The sequence below is a fragment of the Gossypium arboreum genome, chromosome 2, assembly GCF_025698485.1.
Source record: "Gossypium arboreum isolate Shixiya-1 chromosome 2, ASM2569848v2, whole genome shotgun sequence".
Classification (NCBI taxonomy): domain Eukaryota; kingdom Viridiplantae; phylum Streptophyta; class Magnoliopsida; order Malvales; family Malvaceae; genus Gossypium; species Gossypium arboreum.
Window position 1 is genome coordinate 110,958,119 of NC_069071.1, and position 18,388 is coordinate 110,976,506.

General features: G+C 32.4%; 1 long non-coding RNA gene across 1 annotated transcript; it reads right to left on the reverse strand.

Moving 5' to 3' along the window:
• Window positions 1-8,668: 8,668 nt before the first annotated feature.
• LOC128285527 (uncharacterized) lies at window positions 8,669-10,349 on the reverse strand. Its single transcript, XR_008275961.1, has 2 exons — window positions 10,265-10,349; window positions 8,669-8,834 (listed from the first exon to the last, which is right to left on the reverse strand). It is a non-coding gene; the product is annotated as an uncharacterized LOC128285527 (long non-coding RNA).
• Window positions 10,350-18,388: the final 8,039 nt, after the last annotated feature.

The window sequence follows — 18,388 nt, forward strand, 5'->3', positions numbered from 1 at the left end:
TCTCTATCAATTCCACCTCTCTATTAATCTGGCTTCAATATGCATTCTAATATCATTTATGAGTTTTTCGACATATAATGTAAGGTTTGGAGTTTTAGTAAGATAAAAATGTATATTTAGACTTGTAACCATAATTACTTAGTTACTCACAAATCAATATATGAGCAAAATGTATCAAATTCTCTTATTCTCGTAATTGAATTTTCACACTTATTTTTCGACTCCATTTCTTTCTCATTCCCTTTTATCTCTTTAAACCCATACTAGTTTCTTTTGATTTTTCACTTCCTTTCCTTCCAAAATTTCTCTTTTATTTTTTTTGGGGACCTTTTTAAGTATAGATAATAAAATTACGCTTTATTCATGCTCTCACATATATTCAATAAAATCCTCTTTAATGAGTTTTTAATTATCATATTTCGATACTTAATTTCGAGATGATAAATCTTTAAGCATTAAATACTTAAAAAAAAATTAAATATGACTAAACACTAATGCTATAGTATAAAGCTCAAATATAAGTACAAAAAAAAAAACATTTAAATAGACTCATAAGACTTAAATGATCCAAAGATAATTTATATAATTTCTTAAAAGTACATATGGAACTTTTATTTCTCCTCCAAGGTAATAGGCTAGAAGATTCTAAAATCAAGTTCCTATTTCTTGCTTGTCTTATTATTAATTACATAAGACAAATCATATTAGATAAATAATATTATCAAAGAATTTTAGTTAATGTACCCAAAATTCTAACATAAAACCTGATGGTCTAAATCTCACATAAACATTCCATGTCAAGTCAATATATAATCCACCTTTGATGATTGTCAATCATTCAAGCTTATATAGTAAAACATGTAAAAGCGTTAAAACTATTAACTAGGCTAAATGTTCATGAAAAACACACAAATGAGCACATAAAAATAAAAAAAAACCCTAAAAATAAAGAATAACATGGGACTCAAGCAAAAACATGCATAAACAAATCTTAAATAGCCTCCCACACACTATAATTAAACAATGTACCCAATGTTCCAATCAAGAGTCAAAAAGAAAAGAAAGCCCTCTCATTTAAATGCTCAGAAAATTAAACTAAATTTCCCCAAAGTCTTCTTCAAACTTCGAAAACGTAGCCTCTTCTAACAAGTTGGACCTTCATTCAATTAAACCTAGATGAAAATTAAACATGATTAAACTTAAAAAAATTAATAAAAATGCATAAACAAATCCTATTTTACATCCTCAACTTAAATTCAATATTGTCTTTGTTATAATAAACGTCGATAATGACGGTAGAACGATCGCAAAACAATAAGAAAAGAAAAATAAGAACAAACAAATTTTACGTGGAAACCCTTTCGGGAAAAAATCATGGTTAGAGGAGAAGAAATTTATTAATGTTGAAAAGCAAATGATACAAGAGGAGTTTCAACTATATCTATTTTAAGGTTGAAAAACCTTATTCCAATCAAAGTCAAATAGTAGAAGTATAATTCCATATGGACTCAACTTGTGCGGTATAGTTGGTACCGCGGGGACTTCCACAAATCCTTTTATTTTATCACTGTATTTATTTCATCAACAAATGACGAAATTCAAGTCATACAAATTCTAATAGTCCATGTTCCTCTTAAAACTTCAAAAATATGTCTTCTCCAAATTAAATGGACCAATATGAAATAAACCAAGGTGGAAATTAAACACCAATAAACTGACAATAACTAATAAAACAATGACAGAAGTAAAAGCAAAAACAAAAAATTTGGAGTGATTAAATCACACATTGCTCCTCCTATAATCTAATCATGGCTTGTTCTTAGTCTTATTCACTAATACATTAAGCTAGTACATGAACAAATAAAAATCACATTCAAAGAATTTAAACTTCAAAATACAATGCCTTCAAATAAATTTTAAGAAATCCATCTAATCTCAATATAAAAAAATATCTAATCACCGCATGTAAGATTATAATAAAGATTTCTTGTTTCTATCACGATTAAACCATAAGGCATAAAATCTAAAGACTAAAGATAAAAGGGAAAAATCTCACCAAACATTGAAGTTTCCCTTGAAAATCTTGACTATCTATCAATCAACTTAAAAGAGGTAAGAGATGAGAGAAAGGAACATAATTACAATTTATGTTAGGTTTTGGGCTCATAATGTAATAATTTTATTATATTTGATAAATTATTGAAATGATAAAATTAATTATTCATGGAAATATATAAGTATTTTTAATTATCACCATGTTTGAATGTTTTCAATGGTTTTGTATGTGTTATTACAAAAATTCGGTGAAAAAAATCTCAAACACACGAATAGAACACGAATAATAACTCGAACAAAAGACGAAGAAATAAGACAAGGCTCCTAGGCGTGTATCAAGCTACTATCTTTAAAGTTCTATTCACTCTCATCTATACTCAGTGTGCAAATGAGTTTCAAGCAAATAAAACTCGAGGATACAATGAAGCCCGATGACTATTTGCATTTTGCATTGATGAAAATAGTACATAAGCATTGAGTAATGTATAACAAGAAAATCAATTTTTATAAAGAATTTCTACAGTAATTCTTTATAGAACAATCTAATAATAGAAGAAGATGGAGGAATGATAGAAAAGGCTTTTGAGAATTTTTGGTATGTTTTCCAAATGAAATCTCAATTGTATTTATAAGAATTTTCATGTCTCTTCGTAAAGACATATTTCAATAGGTGTCTTTTCTGAATAATCACATATCTAAAAGATACATAAATTTTCATTTAATATCTCTTAATTAAACATAACTATTCAAAAAAATATTGTTTGAATAATTATAATTCTTTATAAAAATAAAGTGATATAACTCTTTACCAATAACTAAAATATATAACTTTTGATTACATCCTTTTATTTATAGTTATTGGAACACAATAAATATACAATCTAAAACTAAGTAAAAAGAGGTTTAAAATGTACTCATGATGATCAGTCGTCACTTGCCATCACGGATCTGAGCAGAACAGTTTGGTAGAGCACAAAGATCGTCATATGGTTGAATGTAGCCTGCATTGTTTGTACAAGCCTCAATGCTATTGAATTTTTGGATTGATGCCTTTCTCCTCTCTTCATTGTCATCAATTGACTACTTACAAAGGTTCTTGGTAGGTTATCTCTTTATGAGAAGTTGTTTGTTAAACAACTAGATTATTCCTTTCTTAAAGTATGCTTATCTTTTCCTCTTATTTGAAAGTTTAATAAACATAAGATGAAGTTTCGATCAACACCATGAACCTTCCCTGGATACATACATCATAGAAGCAAAAACCTAGAAGCTAGTGGAAGAGTATTAATTTCTAGACATGTGAAGTTTGAAAAGGAAAGCTTCCTTTTTCCTCTCATATCCCATAATCAACTCCTTTACTTGCTAATTTGCTAGTACTTTCTTCTCTTATTCCTATCTTATCACATTACACCACGTTCCCCAACAACACACATTTTTGCCAATTACAACTCTACCCACATATTCTTCCATAAATCCATTTTCCTCAAACACCTAATCTTCACCATTAAGTAATCTGCCACCACCCACATTACCCAATCCAATACCTATTACATTAGCCATCCCTTCAAGCCAACCTAAGCCTTCTTACCACATGATTACACATGCTAAAGTAAGTATCTTAAACCCTAAGTCCTTTTTGATGAGTTTTCTTCTATTTATTGGTCTTAGGAAGAACACACCATTATCTATTAATTTATGAAATCTGAATAATAGAGGCAAGTAGTTTACAATGAGCTTAATGCACTAGTTGCTGCTAAAACTTGGAGTATTGTACCTCTTCCATCAAAGCGGACCTTTGCCGGTTGCAAGTGATTGTTTAAGATAAAGTAGGACTTTGATGGCTCTAAATTTTTTTAGTCTTTTGGTTAATCCCACTATTGTAAGAATGTTTCTCACTCTTGCAATCTTCAATGAATAGGTCATAAAGCTACTTGATGCACTAATGAAACTATTTTGAAAGGTGACTTAGTGGAAGAGGTATACATGCACCAGCCTCTAGGGTTTAAAATTTTTTGTCACATCTCAAAAATCAGGTTAGTAGAAATTAGAGTTAGTGAACCAAGAGTGGTCATGTCCCGATTTTTAAAAGTTATCTTTATACATTAGATAGTTATAAGTATTTAGTCTAGTGGTCAAGTAGTGATGGAGTTGTCCTTGAAGATTTGAGTACAATCCATTTCCCTCATATCATTTTTTATTATGAGTAATTTTACTTCAAAATCCTAGCTTGTGTTATGTCTTGTTTAAAAATAAACGTTGTTAGCATTTAACAAAATAATTGAAGTGGTTTAGTGGTTAAGCACTTTAAGTAGCTCTTAAGTGGCTTAAATTCAAGTTTCAATGCTATCAATTATTTTTTTTAAATTTAATGCACAAAGTTGGTCATCTTTTCCCATGCAAAATTGTCCAACCTTTATGCATGTAACTCCTATTTTTAATTTGGCTAGTAACTTCGTGTTTTAAAATTTGGAAGGGGTAACCCCAAAGTAATTGTTGTTAATTCTCTCTAACATCTTTGTCCCCCTTTTGAATGCCTTGTTTGATGAGTTTGACCTTGTAACCATCCATCTCTCTCTCCCATAATTTTTTATTTGTTTTGATTTTGTTTCATCTTTCCTCTCTTTGATCCTCCTTTTTCACCACCTTGTATCATCCCTTATTGGTTGCTCCTCATTGATTTTCTTTTATATTTTCTCCATTTTACTACTACAAACCATACAACCACCATATCACCACCATTCAACCACCTTAGCACCACCATACCACCACCACATTACAATCGTACCACCATTTTTGTACCACTATCCAAAACTGATTTCTTTGTTTGTTTTTCTTCTCTTTTATTCCTTTCTCTTTTGATTATTACTTAGACACCTTATTTTCTTTCTATTGTTGAATTCTAAGTTCATAGTATCTTTTATTCTTCTCATATTTTTATTCTTAATTCCATCTATCTTATTTTATTTTTATGAATATTTTATTCAATTTATTCTTTCTTTTTCTCCAATCTAGATCCTCACACCAACTCTGACCATCAAGATTAGAAGCGTTCCTCTTTGATCATCTTGGAATTAAGGATTAAGTATTATAAGTTGATGTGTAAGTAGATGTTTTCTTTTGGAAAATTCTTTTATTAGAGATAAGAGAATTCTAACCACATATATGATTTTGTTAGGTGCAAATCAAGTCTCTATTCTTTTGGATCAGAAGTGAATGAGTTCTATTAGGATATACAATTTGGATCACTAAAGGTGTGCGTTTTATACAAGTTGAATATGTGATGATTTGATTATGACTTACTGATTTTATTTACAAATAAAAACATAATTTTTGTTGTAACATGTTAGTGACTATGTGGATATAAGGTAAGTCAATCTTACTTGAGTCTTATTGTTATGATATAATATGTATTGTTATGGATTGATATTTTTTTTCTAACCTCATGTTGTGTAATATCATGGCTAGATGTTCATTTTGGAAAGCATGAATCACCAAGACTATTGAAATTTATATGTACATGAAATCATGATTATCATGCCTATTGATAAGGAGATTATAAGGACGAAGATGTGGCAGTTTAACTGTATATTGATAAACCATCGTTGCTGGGCAACCCAGGGTGGCAGGTCATTGTTGCCGGGCAATTCGAGATGACTTAATTGTTGGTTTATCCACAACTATATGTATTGGTAGATCGTCTGCGATTTCAGTGGCTTGTCTACAACTATGTGTATTACTAGCTTGTCTGTAAATTTGGTAGCTTTGTTCACATATGTGCTGGTGTGTTATGGATGGATGAGTTCTGAGGAACTCTTTTTGGTGTGTAGCGGTGATGGGTAGGTTGTTTTGAAAAATTACACATAATCGTTTTTATGAAAAATTTGCATTGACATTATCACATGTATAAAAGTTTGCATATTTGATTAATTTGTATTTGAAAATAATTTTGATATGTTTTAAGTGATATTTGATATTTATCTTGATATAAAACGCACATTGAGCTTATTAGCTCACCCCTTTAGTTTTCATAGACTTTTCAAATAACATCATTGCATAGGAATTGGATGCAACATTTGGAGGAGCCTTTTGGATTTAATTTTAATAAAATACTTTATAAACTCTTTGGGTTTAGTTTTGGACATTGGAATGTTTTTATTTAATAACTGCTATGCATGCATAAACAATGAACTTTTAAACGTTTTAGTTATTTTTTTTAGAACTTAAATGGTTTTACTTGATTTTAAATAAATTTAAAATAAAATTTTTAAGTACTTTTAAGTCCGCTACAAATTATTTACATTTAGATTGTTGTAAGTAACGTTTTAAAATTGTTATTGCAAATTTCCTTCTTAAAACGATTAAGAGTGATAAAGTAGAAATTTTTTTTGACGGAATTAATGTGGCTTCTTAAATTTGGTCATAACATCTAGGCCAGGGTTGAAGGGTTAAAATTTTTCAACCTCAAAGGCCTGGTTCAACAAGCACAAGACGTATTTGTTGTAAGCACTTGGATTTAGTGCTTCTTAATGGTATACCTAATGACATTTTAGTCATAAGGGATAACTCTAATGAGATTGATTCAATGATAAAAAAAACTCAAAATTTAATTTTTATTAAATGACATAAGGCATCTTCAATATTTTCTTGGGATGGATATTAAGTGATTTGGTGATTTTCATATTTTGAATAAAAAGAAACACATCTTGAAACTCTTATAGAAAATGAAAATGTTCTATGTCAGCCTTTTTTTTCACACTTATATCTTCTACTTTTGGTGAATGCTGATAGTTAACCACATACAATGTCAATGAATATCATAGCATGGTTTGTGCATTACAACACATTTGTGTGACTTGAGCATACATTCATTTTAGCATGTATAAAGTTAGATAATACATTCATCAACCTTTAGATAAACACTGGAAGACTGTTAAGCAAATACTAAGATATTAGAAGGGCACGTTGCATCAACCATACAAGGAGATTAACATAGTTGGATATTTTGACTCAGACTAGTAGCAACATCGACGGCAGAATATGAATACCTAGTTATCTTCTTTTAGGATACAACTCTATTACATTGAGCTCGAAATAATTGGGTGTCATATCTTGATCCTTGGAATGTTAAAGTGTTGAATTGACTTGTATTTTGACACTTTGGTGTGACAATGTTATTGTTGTTATTCATGCTGCCAAGCCAATACTACATGCAAGGCTGAAACATGTGGAATTTGCCTTATGTTTTTCTTGAGAAAAGGTGGTAATAGGATAGGTTCAAGTTAACTATGTTTCAACTATTAACCATGTTTCAACTATTAACCAAGTTGCAATGCATTAACCAAGCGTTATGCAACTACTTATTTGATCATTTTCGGCAAAAACTTGGTGTCTTTTCACAACACGAGGTCACTAGAAGTTTCAAAAGGAAAAAGTAAAGGGAGTATTAGAGTTACAATTGTTGCAAACTGAACCTAAAGCTTAGCCAATGCAACCAATTGTCAGTCACTTTCAGTTAGCTAGTTGTACAAGTTATTAAACTAGTTGATTATAGTTAAGTGGTTAAAGATCTCTTGGTTCTTTTGACTAAAAATGTGCACTCCAAGGTTATGTAAACGTAGGTTGGATGAATGAAAATTTTCTAGCTCATTTTCTTAGCTAGCACTATTCATCTATTTGATTTCAACTTAACTTTCCGTTCTTTGTGAGTTTTGATCGTTATCCATCATACAATTAATAAAAGTAGTTTTGTATAATATTATTATAACACCCAAACCCATTTCTGTTTTCAAATTAGGGTTACAGAGCATTATCATACAAACAAAACATTAAAACATACATTTCAAACATTATCATAAACATATTATAAAACAATCATTCACATACATATTGTCCCTAAATCGAGCCCTCGAGGCCCTAGACACACCATATAAACAATCTGGGACTAATTTGAAATCATTTGGAAACTTTATGAAAAAGTTACATGTTTTAAAAAACAGAGGTGTAACCTTTGAACTAGGGACACATGGTCGTGTCCTAGCCCATGTCCTCACCCGTGTAACTCTTTGAGTAGGATCACACGGCCGTCTCACACGCCCATGTACCAGGCCGTATGTTAGGTCGTGTAACTGACTAACTTGCATACAAAGGGACCTATAGGAGACACACGGTCGTGTCGCTAGGTCGTGTATCACACACGGTTGAGTCACATGCCGTGTCTCAGTTCGTGTGGACTTAAATTTGCCAAAAATCAAGCCATTTCTAACATCAAATCATGCATCAACCTATAGGCCTTTTGTGTACATAATCAAGATATCAAAATCCTATCAAAACATACATATAATGACTAATTCAAGAGCCCTAATTCAAACAACCAATATGCCATTCAAGGCACCTCAAATGCAAACATCCAAAACTTACCTAAATATGCATATTTGGTCATATTTCCATCATCAAATACTAGTTTAATGCCTTTCAAAACATACCCTAATTTTACCATATTCAATCTATCACAAAAAATACCACTTAAGCTATTCCAAAACATGCAACATAAGATAGCACAATGGCATAAACCATCGAGGCATCAAGGGTAGCAAAACAAGATAACATTTACAAGTTTTACAAGTCAATCTACCAATTAAACATTCATCATAATGACATTACAATTCAACCTATACATGCCATTATAACCTTGGCTAAAGTATTCAAAATCTACTGATATTTATGTTGGATAGTGTGATAGATCTCTGATGAGCTTCCAAACCAATCGAGCTTCTGATAATCTATAAAACATAGGAAAGAAACTACGTAAGCACATAATGCTTAGTAAGTTCGTAGAAAGTGAAACACAACTTACCATTTTATTGCATAGTAATAAGTATAAACATAATGTAACCTAAACCACAACTTGGCACAAGCCTAACATCATCATCAATACACAAGTTAGTGCATTTATACATAGTCTAATTAGTTGGCAAGAACTACTTATCTCTTGACCTCACAGTTCAAACCGAGATAAGTTGAGTGATACTCAGTAGACTATTCTCTCAAACTCATCTACCTAAATATCTTCCTAGGGTCATCAAGTCTAGGGTTTAACCTCTCTCAACCCGGTCCAACTAATTCTAAAAGGAATCCTAAAACATTCGTTAACTAATCACACATTCAAATGTTAATCTCTATCAAATTTTAATTACCCAAGAATCTGATTACAAAAACCTTATTTTAATTTAGAGATTAATAAATATCAAAATACAAAAAAGAGAAAGAAAAATTGGATCCTGAATCTTGATTGCGTGCAAGAACTTAAAATCCTATAGCGAATAATGAGCAATCCAAGATCCGTACCAAAAACACGAATAATTGAATAATAAAACTGATACTGAAAATAAAGTTGAAAGTTTAATAAGAACAAAAAACCTTAATCTAAAACCTAAACTAAAACGAAAAGAAATAGTCCTTTTTAATGTCCAGAGCATTTCCATTTATAGAGCTTCTATTTAAATAACCGAATTAGGCTTTATACAAATGACTAAACATTGTCGAAACCATTTTTTAAAGGGTTTGAAAAACGGGGTTCGACTTTTTGAAAAATAAAAATGGGAGTCGCCACCAACCTTTTTAGGTGTGAGTGGATCACCTTTATAAAACATTTTGGTCTACAAAATGCAAGAAAACAGGTTCGGGAGTCGGTTACGCACAAGGAAGGATTAGCACCCTCGTAACGCCAAAATTGGTACCGAATTGATTATTTATTGTCCTAATGTCGAAAATTTGAAAAGATTTTAAAACTTGAACAATTTAAAGTTGAAACTTGAGATTCCTTTGTTCCAAAAGTATACAAACATCACATCCAGCATGTTAGGACACGATGTTTTAAATCCTCGTAACTAAAATTATCTCATGATTTTGAAAATTTATTAAAAGGATATTTGGTTATTTAGTCAAACGAAAATATCGCAACCCAGCATGTTAGGGCACTATTTTTCGAATTTCTAAACACCAAACATTGCCTTATTTAAGAAAAACTTTTTCAATTAAATGAAATATATTTTTAAAACAATGAATAAGATAGAATTTAATAAAATTTTTTGATATAATACTAAAATTATTAAAAAATAAAATATAAAAGAGAATTAAAAAATCAAGGAGATAGGGATTAAATAAAAAAAGGTTGAAAACGAAGATGAACAAAGAATAAATAAGAACAAACCGTAGAAAATAAGAACGCAAGAGGGAAAAATTTGAGTGAATGCTCTCAAGAATTCTTATTACTTCCCAAAACTCCAGTGTGTTTTACAATGAAGGGAGAGGCCTCTATTTATAGTTGAGCCTCCCCAAATCCAACGGTACAGATCAATTACATCAATGGTTAAGATTAAAGGATATCTACAAATTAAATCTCCAAGATTACAAAATTATATCTTCAAGATTGCATATCATATCATATCATATCTAAAATTGTATCATATCTAAGATTGCATATCACATCTAAGATTGCATATCATATCTAAGATTGCATATCCTTAAAGATTATATTTCCATATGAGTCAAGCTCATAGATGGACCTTAAATCTTTTCATGTAATGGGCCATTCCAATTGGGCCAAATTATATTTGTAATTTTGTACTGGACTTGGACTTTGTTTTATTTTTATTTTTTTGGGGTTTATTATTTTAAATACTGAAATGGGCCGGGCAAAAATGGGCTATTACAAACATGTTTGATTAAATTTGTGTAGACGAAAACACCCTTAGTGTATTGATCGGCCTCGTTGTAGTAGTTTTGCCACATCTTTAGGTTGGTGTTAGAACATCGAGGGTAGTATGCTTCTTTCCTCATCCAGGTTGGGTGTCGCGACGTCACATGGCTGGTGCTGTGACATTGATGGCTGTCTGCTTCATTGGAGGGTCTGGAGTGGATGTTGCAGCATCCAAGCTTGGTGTTAGCTTGAATTGATGTCCTATACACTTAATCAACACGTTAGTCTTCCCTTAGGCCTGAATTGGCCTACAAGGTCATAAAAAACTCCAAAAATTCTTATTTTATTACTTTCAACGCAAACCATACTAAAATGGAAAATACACCAAAACAATACATAATTGCTAGAAAATAAGGTCACAAAATGTTAAAAAGGATTTAATTTTCCACAAAAAATTGTAATTTGAAACCAACTAATAATGCACGTTTGATTGCACCTTTTATTACTCCATAGCATGTGTACTTCTGACCTGTAATTTGGGCAAGGATTATGAAACCAACTTTGACACTGCAAAGAGTGGTCAACTCATTTGGTTTCTTCAAGATGCCTAACTTTCTTTTTAGAGACTAGATCTTCGAGCACTTCATTACAAATCCAAGAAATAAGGTGAAGCTTACTTCTATTTCAAATGACCATGATGGAAGAGCTAGTATCAAGAAAAGGAGGTTCAGACTATTGAAGAAAGTTTGTGAGCTTACCAATCATTGTAGAATCAAGGTCAATTTTATCATCTATGGAAGCTTCACAATGTGTTGGCGATGTGCTCATCACACACAATGGTGCAACGACTACTCTAATACTTGTGTGACACCATGAATGAAGAAGGTGAAACTTGCATGGATTATCAATGGAAGTTTTAGAACAATCGGTCTAAAAAAGAGAGGTTTAAGTTAGTAAGTTTAGCATTCAATGCAGTTTCAAAGATGGTGTTATCGTATATGGCCTGGAAAATAATGAGCCAATGGTGTGGCTATCGTCCGACAAAGTACAATGACTACATGAATTTTCATTGGAAATCCATACCTGTTTAAGTCTTCTTGACTTCCATGGTTTTTGTTTGGCGACCTATCCTTCTTCCCTTTACACCCTCTCTATATTTCATAGGGGTTGAAGAAGAGAGTTTAGGTTGCTTTAATGAATTTTCCAGTGGATCGTTTATATATTGAAGGAGAAAAGACAAGGGATTTAATGGCTGAGCTGGAATGCTAAGTATTTCATGGCTAGCTTGAAAATTTTTTAAATTAATTTAGCAATTATATGTTACAAAATCCATTTTTCTAGATTCTGTTGATTATGGTAGGATTTGTCACTATTATTCAATGCTTGTTATGATAACATTTCTTTATATGGACTAGTTTACAAAGCTCAATTTTGTTTTGAATAATTAGAATTTTGTGGTTGGTTGTAAGAAATTACAGTGGGCTCAAGAGGAATGCATTATGTTTTCATTCAAATAGTATGAGTTTTAGAATTCAAGTTTTGATTTGATTAGTTCAAGCAACTAGGGTTAAAAATTTTAAAAAAATCAAAATGATTTTGAATAAACATGTTATTTGGTTTTAGTTCAATTTTTATTGAATTTAACTTGCTTTCATTTTGGTATTAATTGAAAGCATTTAGTTTTATTTTTGGTGTATAAAATCATAATAATGTTTAATGGACAACATTTAACAAGTCTAAAACTCAAATCTCAGAACTTTTTCCTATGCTAGGTTATGACATTTTTGTTCCAAAAGAAAAGTCGAGCATTGAAAAAATCCACTTTTTTAAGAAAGTTAGTGAGCCATTTGAGTTTAGGCGAATATTCATTAAGTTACAATTTGCAAACAAGGTAATTGTCACATCCCAAAAATTGAGTTAGTAGAATTGGGTTGGTGAACCGAGGGTTGTCACGCCCCCGACTTTTAAGGTTATCTTCGTACATCAATTAAAAAATAAGGTTTTGATATGATAGTTAAGTGATAGTGAAATTGTCCTTGAAACCCAAGTTCAAATCCCCTTCGTCCCATCACTTTTATTATTTTGCAAAGTTTGCTTCAAACCCTAAAAAGTGTCATGCTTTGTTGTAAAAACAAATGTTGTAAAATTATTTAAAGGATGAGTTATTTGTTTAATGGTTAAGAATAAATAAGGATATATTGTAATTGGCTTATAGACTTAGTTCGATTCCTTTCCCTAGCAATCCAAGATCTGTACCAAAAACACGAACAATCGATTAAGCATACTGGAACTGAAATTAAAGTTGAAAGTTTACTAAGAATGAAAAATGTATTTTAAAAAGTAAACTAAAACGAAGGGAAATAGTCCCTTTTAATGCCCTGAGAATTTCCATTAATAGAGTTCCAGTTTAAATGACTTAGTTAGGCTTAATACAATTGACTAAACATGTTTGATTAAATTTTTGTGGACAAAAACACCCTTGGTGAATTAATTAGCCTTGTCGCAGCAGTGTTGCGACATCTTCAGGTCGGTGTCATGACATTGAGGGCAATATCTCATTTCCTCGTCCAGGTTGGGTGTCGTGACATTATGTCGCTAGTGTTGCGACATCACAGGGCTAGTGTCTTGACATTGATGGCAAACTATTTCATTGGAGGCTTAGAAGTGGGTGTTGCAAAATCCAAGCTTGGTGTTGTGACATCGAAGGTGGTCCACTGACTCCTTGGCCTGAATTGATGTCCTACACACTTAATCAACACGTTAGTCTTCCTCAGGCCTGAATTGGCCTACAAGGTCATAAAATACTTTAAAAATTCTTATTATATTACTTTCAACGAAAATCATGCTAAAATGGAATATACACCAAAACAATATATAAGGCCTAGAAAATAAGGTCACAAAAGGTTAAAAAGGATTGAATTTGCCACAAAAAATTGTAATTTGAAACCAATGAACGACTGCACCTTTGATTGCACCTTTTATTACTCTATAGCATGTGACGATTGCACTTCTGACTTGTAATCTGGCAAGGATTATGAAACCAACTTTGACACTACAAAGCGCGGTCAACTCATTAGCCTTCTTCTAGATGCCTAACTTCTTTTTTTTGAGACTAGATCTTTGAGCATGTCATTACAAATCCAAGAAAGAAGGTGAAGCTTGCTTCCATTGCAAATGACCGTGGTGGAAGAACTTGTCTCAAGAAAAGGAAGTTCAGATTATGGAAAAAAGTTAGTGAGCTTACCAATCATTGTAGAGTCAAGGTCGATTTTATAATCTATAGAAGCTTCACAATGTGTTGGCGATGTGCTCATCACACGCAATAGTGCAACGAATACTTTAATACTTGTGTGACACCATGAATGAAGAAAGTGAAACTTGCATGGATTATCAATGAAAGTTTTATAAGAGTCAATCTAAAAAAAAAAGCTAGAGTTATTGAAGAAACTTAGTGAGTTGAGCATTCAGTGCAGTTTCAAAGATGGTGTTATCATATTTATCCTGGAAAATAATGAGCCAATGGTGTGGCCATCACCCGATGAGGTATAAGACTACAAGAATTTTCCCTAGAAATCCATGCTTGTTTAAGTCTCCTTGACTTCCAATGTTTTATTTTTGCGACTTATCCTTCTTCCCTTTACACTCTCTATATATTTAATAGGGGTTAAAGAAGAGAGTTTAGGTTGCTTTAATGAATTTGCCAATGAATCATTTATATATTGAGGGAGATAAGACAAGGGATTTACTAGCTGAGCTGGAATACTAAGTATTTCAGTGCTAGCTTGAAGATTTTTAAAATTAATTCAGCAATTATAGGTTAAAAAATCCATTTGATTTGATTAGTTCAAGCAACTAGCGTTAAAAATTTCAAAAAAATCAAAATGATTTTAAATAAACATGTTATTTGGTTTTAGTTCAATTTTTATTGAATTTAACTTGCTTTCATTTTGGTATTAATTGAAAGCATTTAGTTCGATTTTTGGTGCATAAAATCATAATAATGTTTAAAGGACAACATTGAACAAGTTTAAAATTCAAATCTCACCACCTTTTCCTATGCTAGGTTATGGCATTGTTGTACCAAAAGAAAGGTCAAGCATTGCAAAAATCCACTTTCTTAAGAAAGTTAGTGAGCCATTTGGGTGAAGGCCTATATTCGTTAAATTACAATTTACAACCATGGTAATTGTCACATCCAAAAATCGGGTTAGTAGAATTGGGTTGGTGAATCGAGAGTTGTCACGCCTTTGACTTTTGAGGTTATCTTCGTACGTCTATTAAAAAAACAAGTTTTTGATTTGATGGTTAAGTGATAGTGAAATTGTCCTTGAAACCTTAGTTCAAATCCCTTCCGTCGCATTATTTTTATTATTTTGCAAAGTTTTCTTCAAACCCTAAAATGTGTCTCGCCTTGTTGTAAAAATAAATGTTGTAAAATTATATAAAGGGTTAGTTATTGGCTTAATGGTTAAGAATGAATAAGGATATAATGTAATTGGCTTATAGACTTAGTTTGAAACCTTTCCCTAGCAACCCACGATATGTACAAAAAACACGAATAATCGAATAAGCAAACTGAAATTGAAATTAAAGTTGAAAGTTTACTAAGAATGAAAAATGTAATAAAAAAGGTAAACTAAAACGAAGGGAATTAGTCCTTTTTAATATCTAGAGCATTTCATTTACAGAGTTACTGTTTAAATGACTAATTTAGGCTTAATACAATTGACAAAGCATGTTTGATTAAATTTGTGCGGACAAAAACACATTTAGTAAATTAATTGGCCTCGTCGCAGCCGTCTTGCGACATCTTCAGGTCAGTGTCACAACATTGAGGGCAATATACTTATTTCCTCATCTAGATTTGGTGTCATGACATCACATGGCTGGTGTCGCGACAACACATGGCTGGTATCGCGACAACACATGGCTGGTATCATGACATTGATGGTAGACTACTTCATTAGAGGGTTTGGAGTGGGTGTTGTGGCATCCAAGCTTGGTGTTGCGACATCAGAGGCATTCCACTAATTCCTTGGCCTTAATTGATGTCCTACACGCTTAATCAACACATTAGTCTTCCCTTAGGCCCGAATTTGCTTATAAGGTCATAAAACACTCCTAAAATTCTTATTTTATTACTTTCAAATAAAACCATACTAAAGTGGAAAATACACTAAAACAATACATAATGGCTAGAAAACAAGGTCACGAGATGTTAAAAAGGATTTAATTTGCCATAACAAATTGTAATTTGAAACAAACTGATGACTGCACCTTTGATTGCACCTTTTATTACTCCATAGCATGTGACAATTGCATCTCTGACTTATAATCTGGGCATGGATTATGAAACCAACTTTGACACTGCAAGGAGTGGTAAACTTATTGGCTTTCTTCAAGATGCCTAACTTCCTTTTTTGAGACTAGATTTTTTAGCACTTTATTATCAATCCAAGAAAAAAGGTACAGCTCACTTCCATTACAAATGACCGTGGTTGAATAGCTAGTCTCAAGAAAAGGAGGTTCAGACTATGGAAGAAAGTTAGTGAGCTTACCAATATTCGTAGAATCAAGGTCAGTTTTATCATCTATAGCATCTTCACAATGAGTTAGCGATGTGATTATCACACGTAATGGTTCAATGACTACTTTAATACTTGTGTGACACCATGAATGAAGAAGGCAAAACTTGCATGGGTTATCAATGGAAGTTTTAGAAGAATCTGTCTAAAAAAGAGAGGTTTGAGTTATTGAAGAAAATTAGTGAGTTGAGCATTCAATTCAGTTTCAAAAATGGTGTTATCGTATATAGCCTGGAAAATAATGAGCCAATGGTGTGGCCACCGCCCGACGAGGTACAGCGACTACATGAATTCTCACTGAAAATCCATGCCTGTTTAAGTCACCTTGACTTTCATGGTTTTTTTTTTGGCGACCTATCCTTTTTCCCTTTACACTCTCTCTATATTTGATAAGGGTTGAAGAAGAGAGTTTAGGTTGCTTTAATGAATTTGCCAATAGATTGTTTATATATTGAAGGAGGTAAGACAAGGGATTTAATTGCTGAGCTAGAATACTAAGTATTTCATGGCTAGCTTGAAGATTTTTTAAATTAATTCAGCAATTATAGGTTAAAAAATCCATTTTTCCAGATTCTGTAGATTATGGTAGGATTTGTCACTATTATTCAATGCTTGGTATGATAACATTTCTTTTTATGGACTAGTTTAGAAAGCTATATTTTGTTTCGAATAATTTGAATTTTGTGGTTGGTGGTAAAAAGTTTGTAACAATCCAATTTTTCAGTAATGTCAAAAATAGTGGTTTGAGGCCACCAAATTCAGCGAAGAAGTTCATAAATATTATTGTTTAATATTAACAGGTCAAATATGGTTTTAAAAAGGTTTTTATATTGGTAATTTGTGTTTTATAATGATTTATTAGGTCAAGTGGTTTTAAAAAGTGAGGTATCGGGACCTCGTCAAATGGTCGTAAAGGTCGTACTCCGTGTGTTGGACTGAGTTGGGTAAATATCGGGTGTTGGGTGCAGAGTTGGTTTCTGAAACTGAAGGTAAGGTTAGATTGATTCGGGATTGTCTGAAGGCAGCTTCTGATAGGCAAAAGTCTTATGCGGATCTGAAGAGACCTGATATTGAGTACTCTGTGGGGGACTTTGTGTTTCTTAAGGTTTCCCCGTGGAAGAAAGTTTTAAGATTCGGTCGTAAGGTCAAGTTGAGCCCTAGGTTTATAGGGCCGTACTGGATGCTGAAGCGTGTGGGACCGGTCGCTTATCAGTTGGAGCTACCGCCAAAGTTAGACTGTATCCACGATGCCTTCCACGTCTCGATGTTGAGGCGGTACTGGTCTAATCCTTCTCATGTTCAAATTCTAGATCATGACTTTAAGGTTCTGAGGAGGAAGTCCATCCCTTTAGTGAAGGTTTTATGGCAGAATCATGGTTCTGAGAAGGTCACGTGGGAACCTGAGGACTTGATACTTCAGCAGTATCCTCATCTGTTCTGATCAGGTAAATTTCGATGTCGAAATTTCTTTTGGGGGTAGAGTTGTAATGCCCTGAAAAAAATGTATTTATGTTTCTATAATATTCAACACAAATATATGTCTGCTTCAGCAGTTAAGTTTTCTGGGAGTGTTTGAGAGGTCTTGGGTTCAAGCCTAACTTTTGCCAAATTTTGTTATTTTTGGGATTTAAGCCTCATCGCTGGTCAGTGGGCTTATATTAATTTGTCTACTAATCTATATCAGAATGAGCCTGCTGGTTCGAGTGGTAAGGGAGTTGGTATGTTGGAGGTCCTATGTTTGAATCTCTACGTGAGCGTGGGCATTAATATTTACTCAGTTGCTTGAGAGATTTTCGGTAGAGATTGGATTCTGAGTAGTGGTTGGTAGTGGGGAGGAATCTGAGGGATTCTGATAATATTTGTTTGTTTTTCTTTTTTTTTTCAAATGTTCATCTCTCTTCCAAAATTCCCAAAATTTTTGACGTAAAATTTCTCTCCTTTCTGCTCTCTGTCATTTGCCTTCATTGTTTTGTCGTCAACTTAATTTTTGTTTTGCTATTTTCTATTGAATCTCTGTGTCTCCATATTTCGGTGCTTTTCATGTGATACT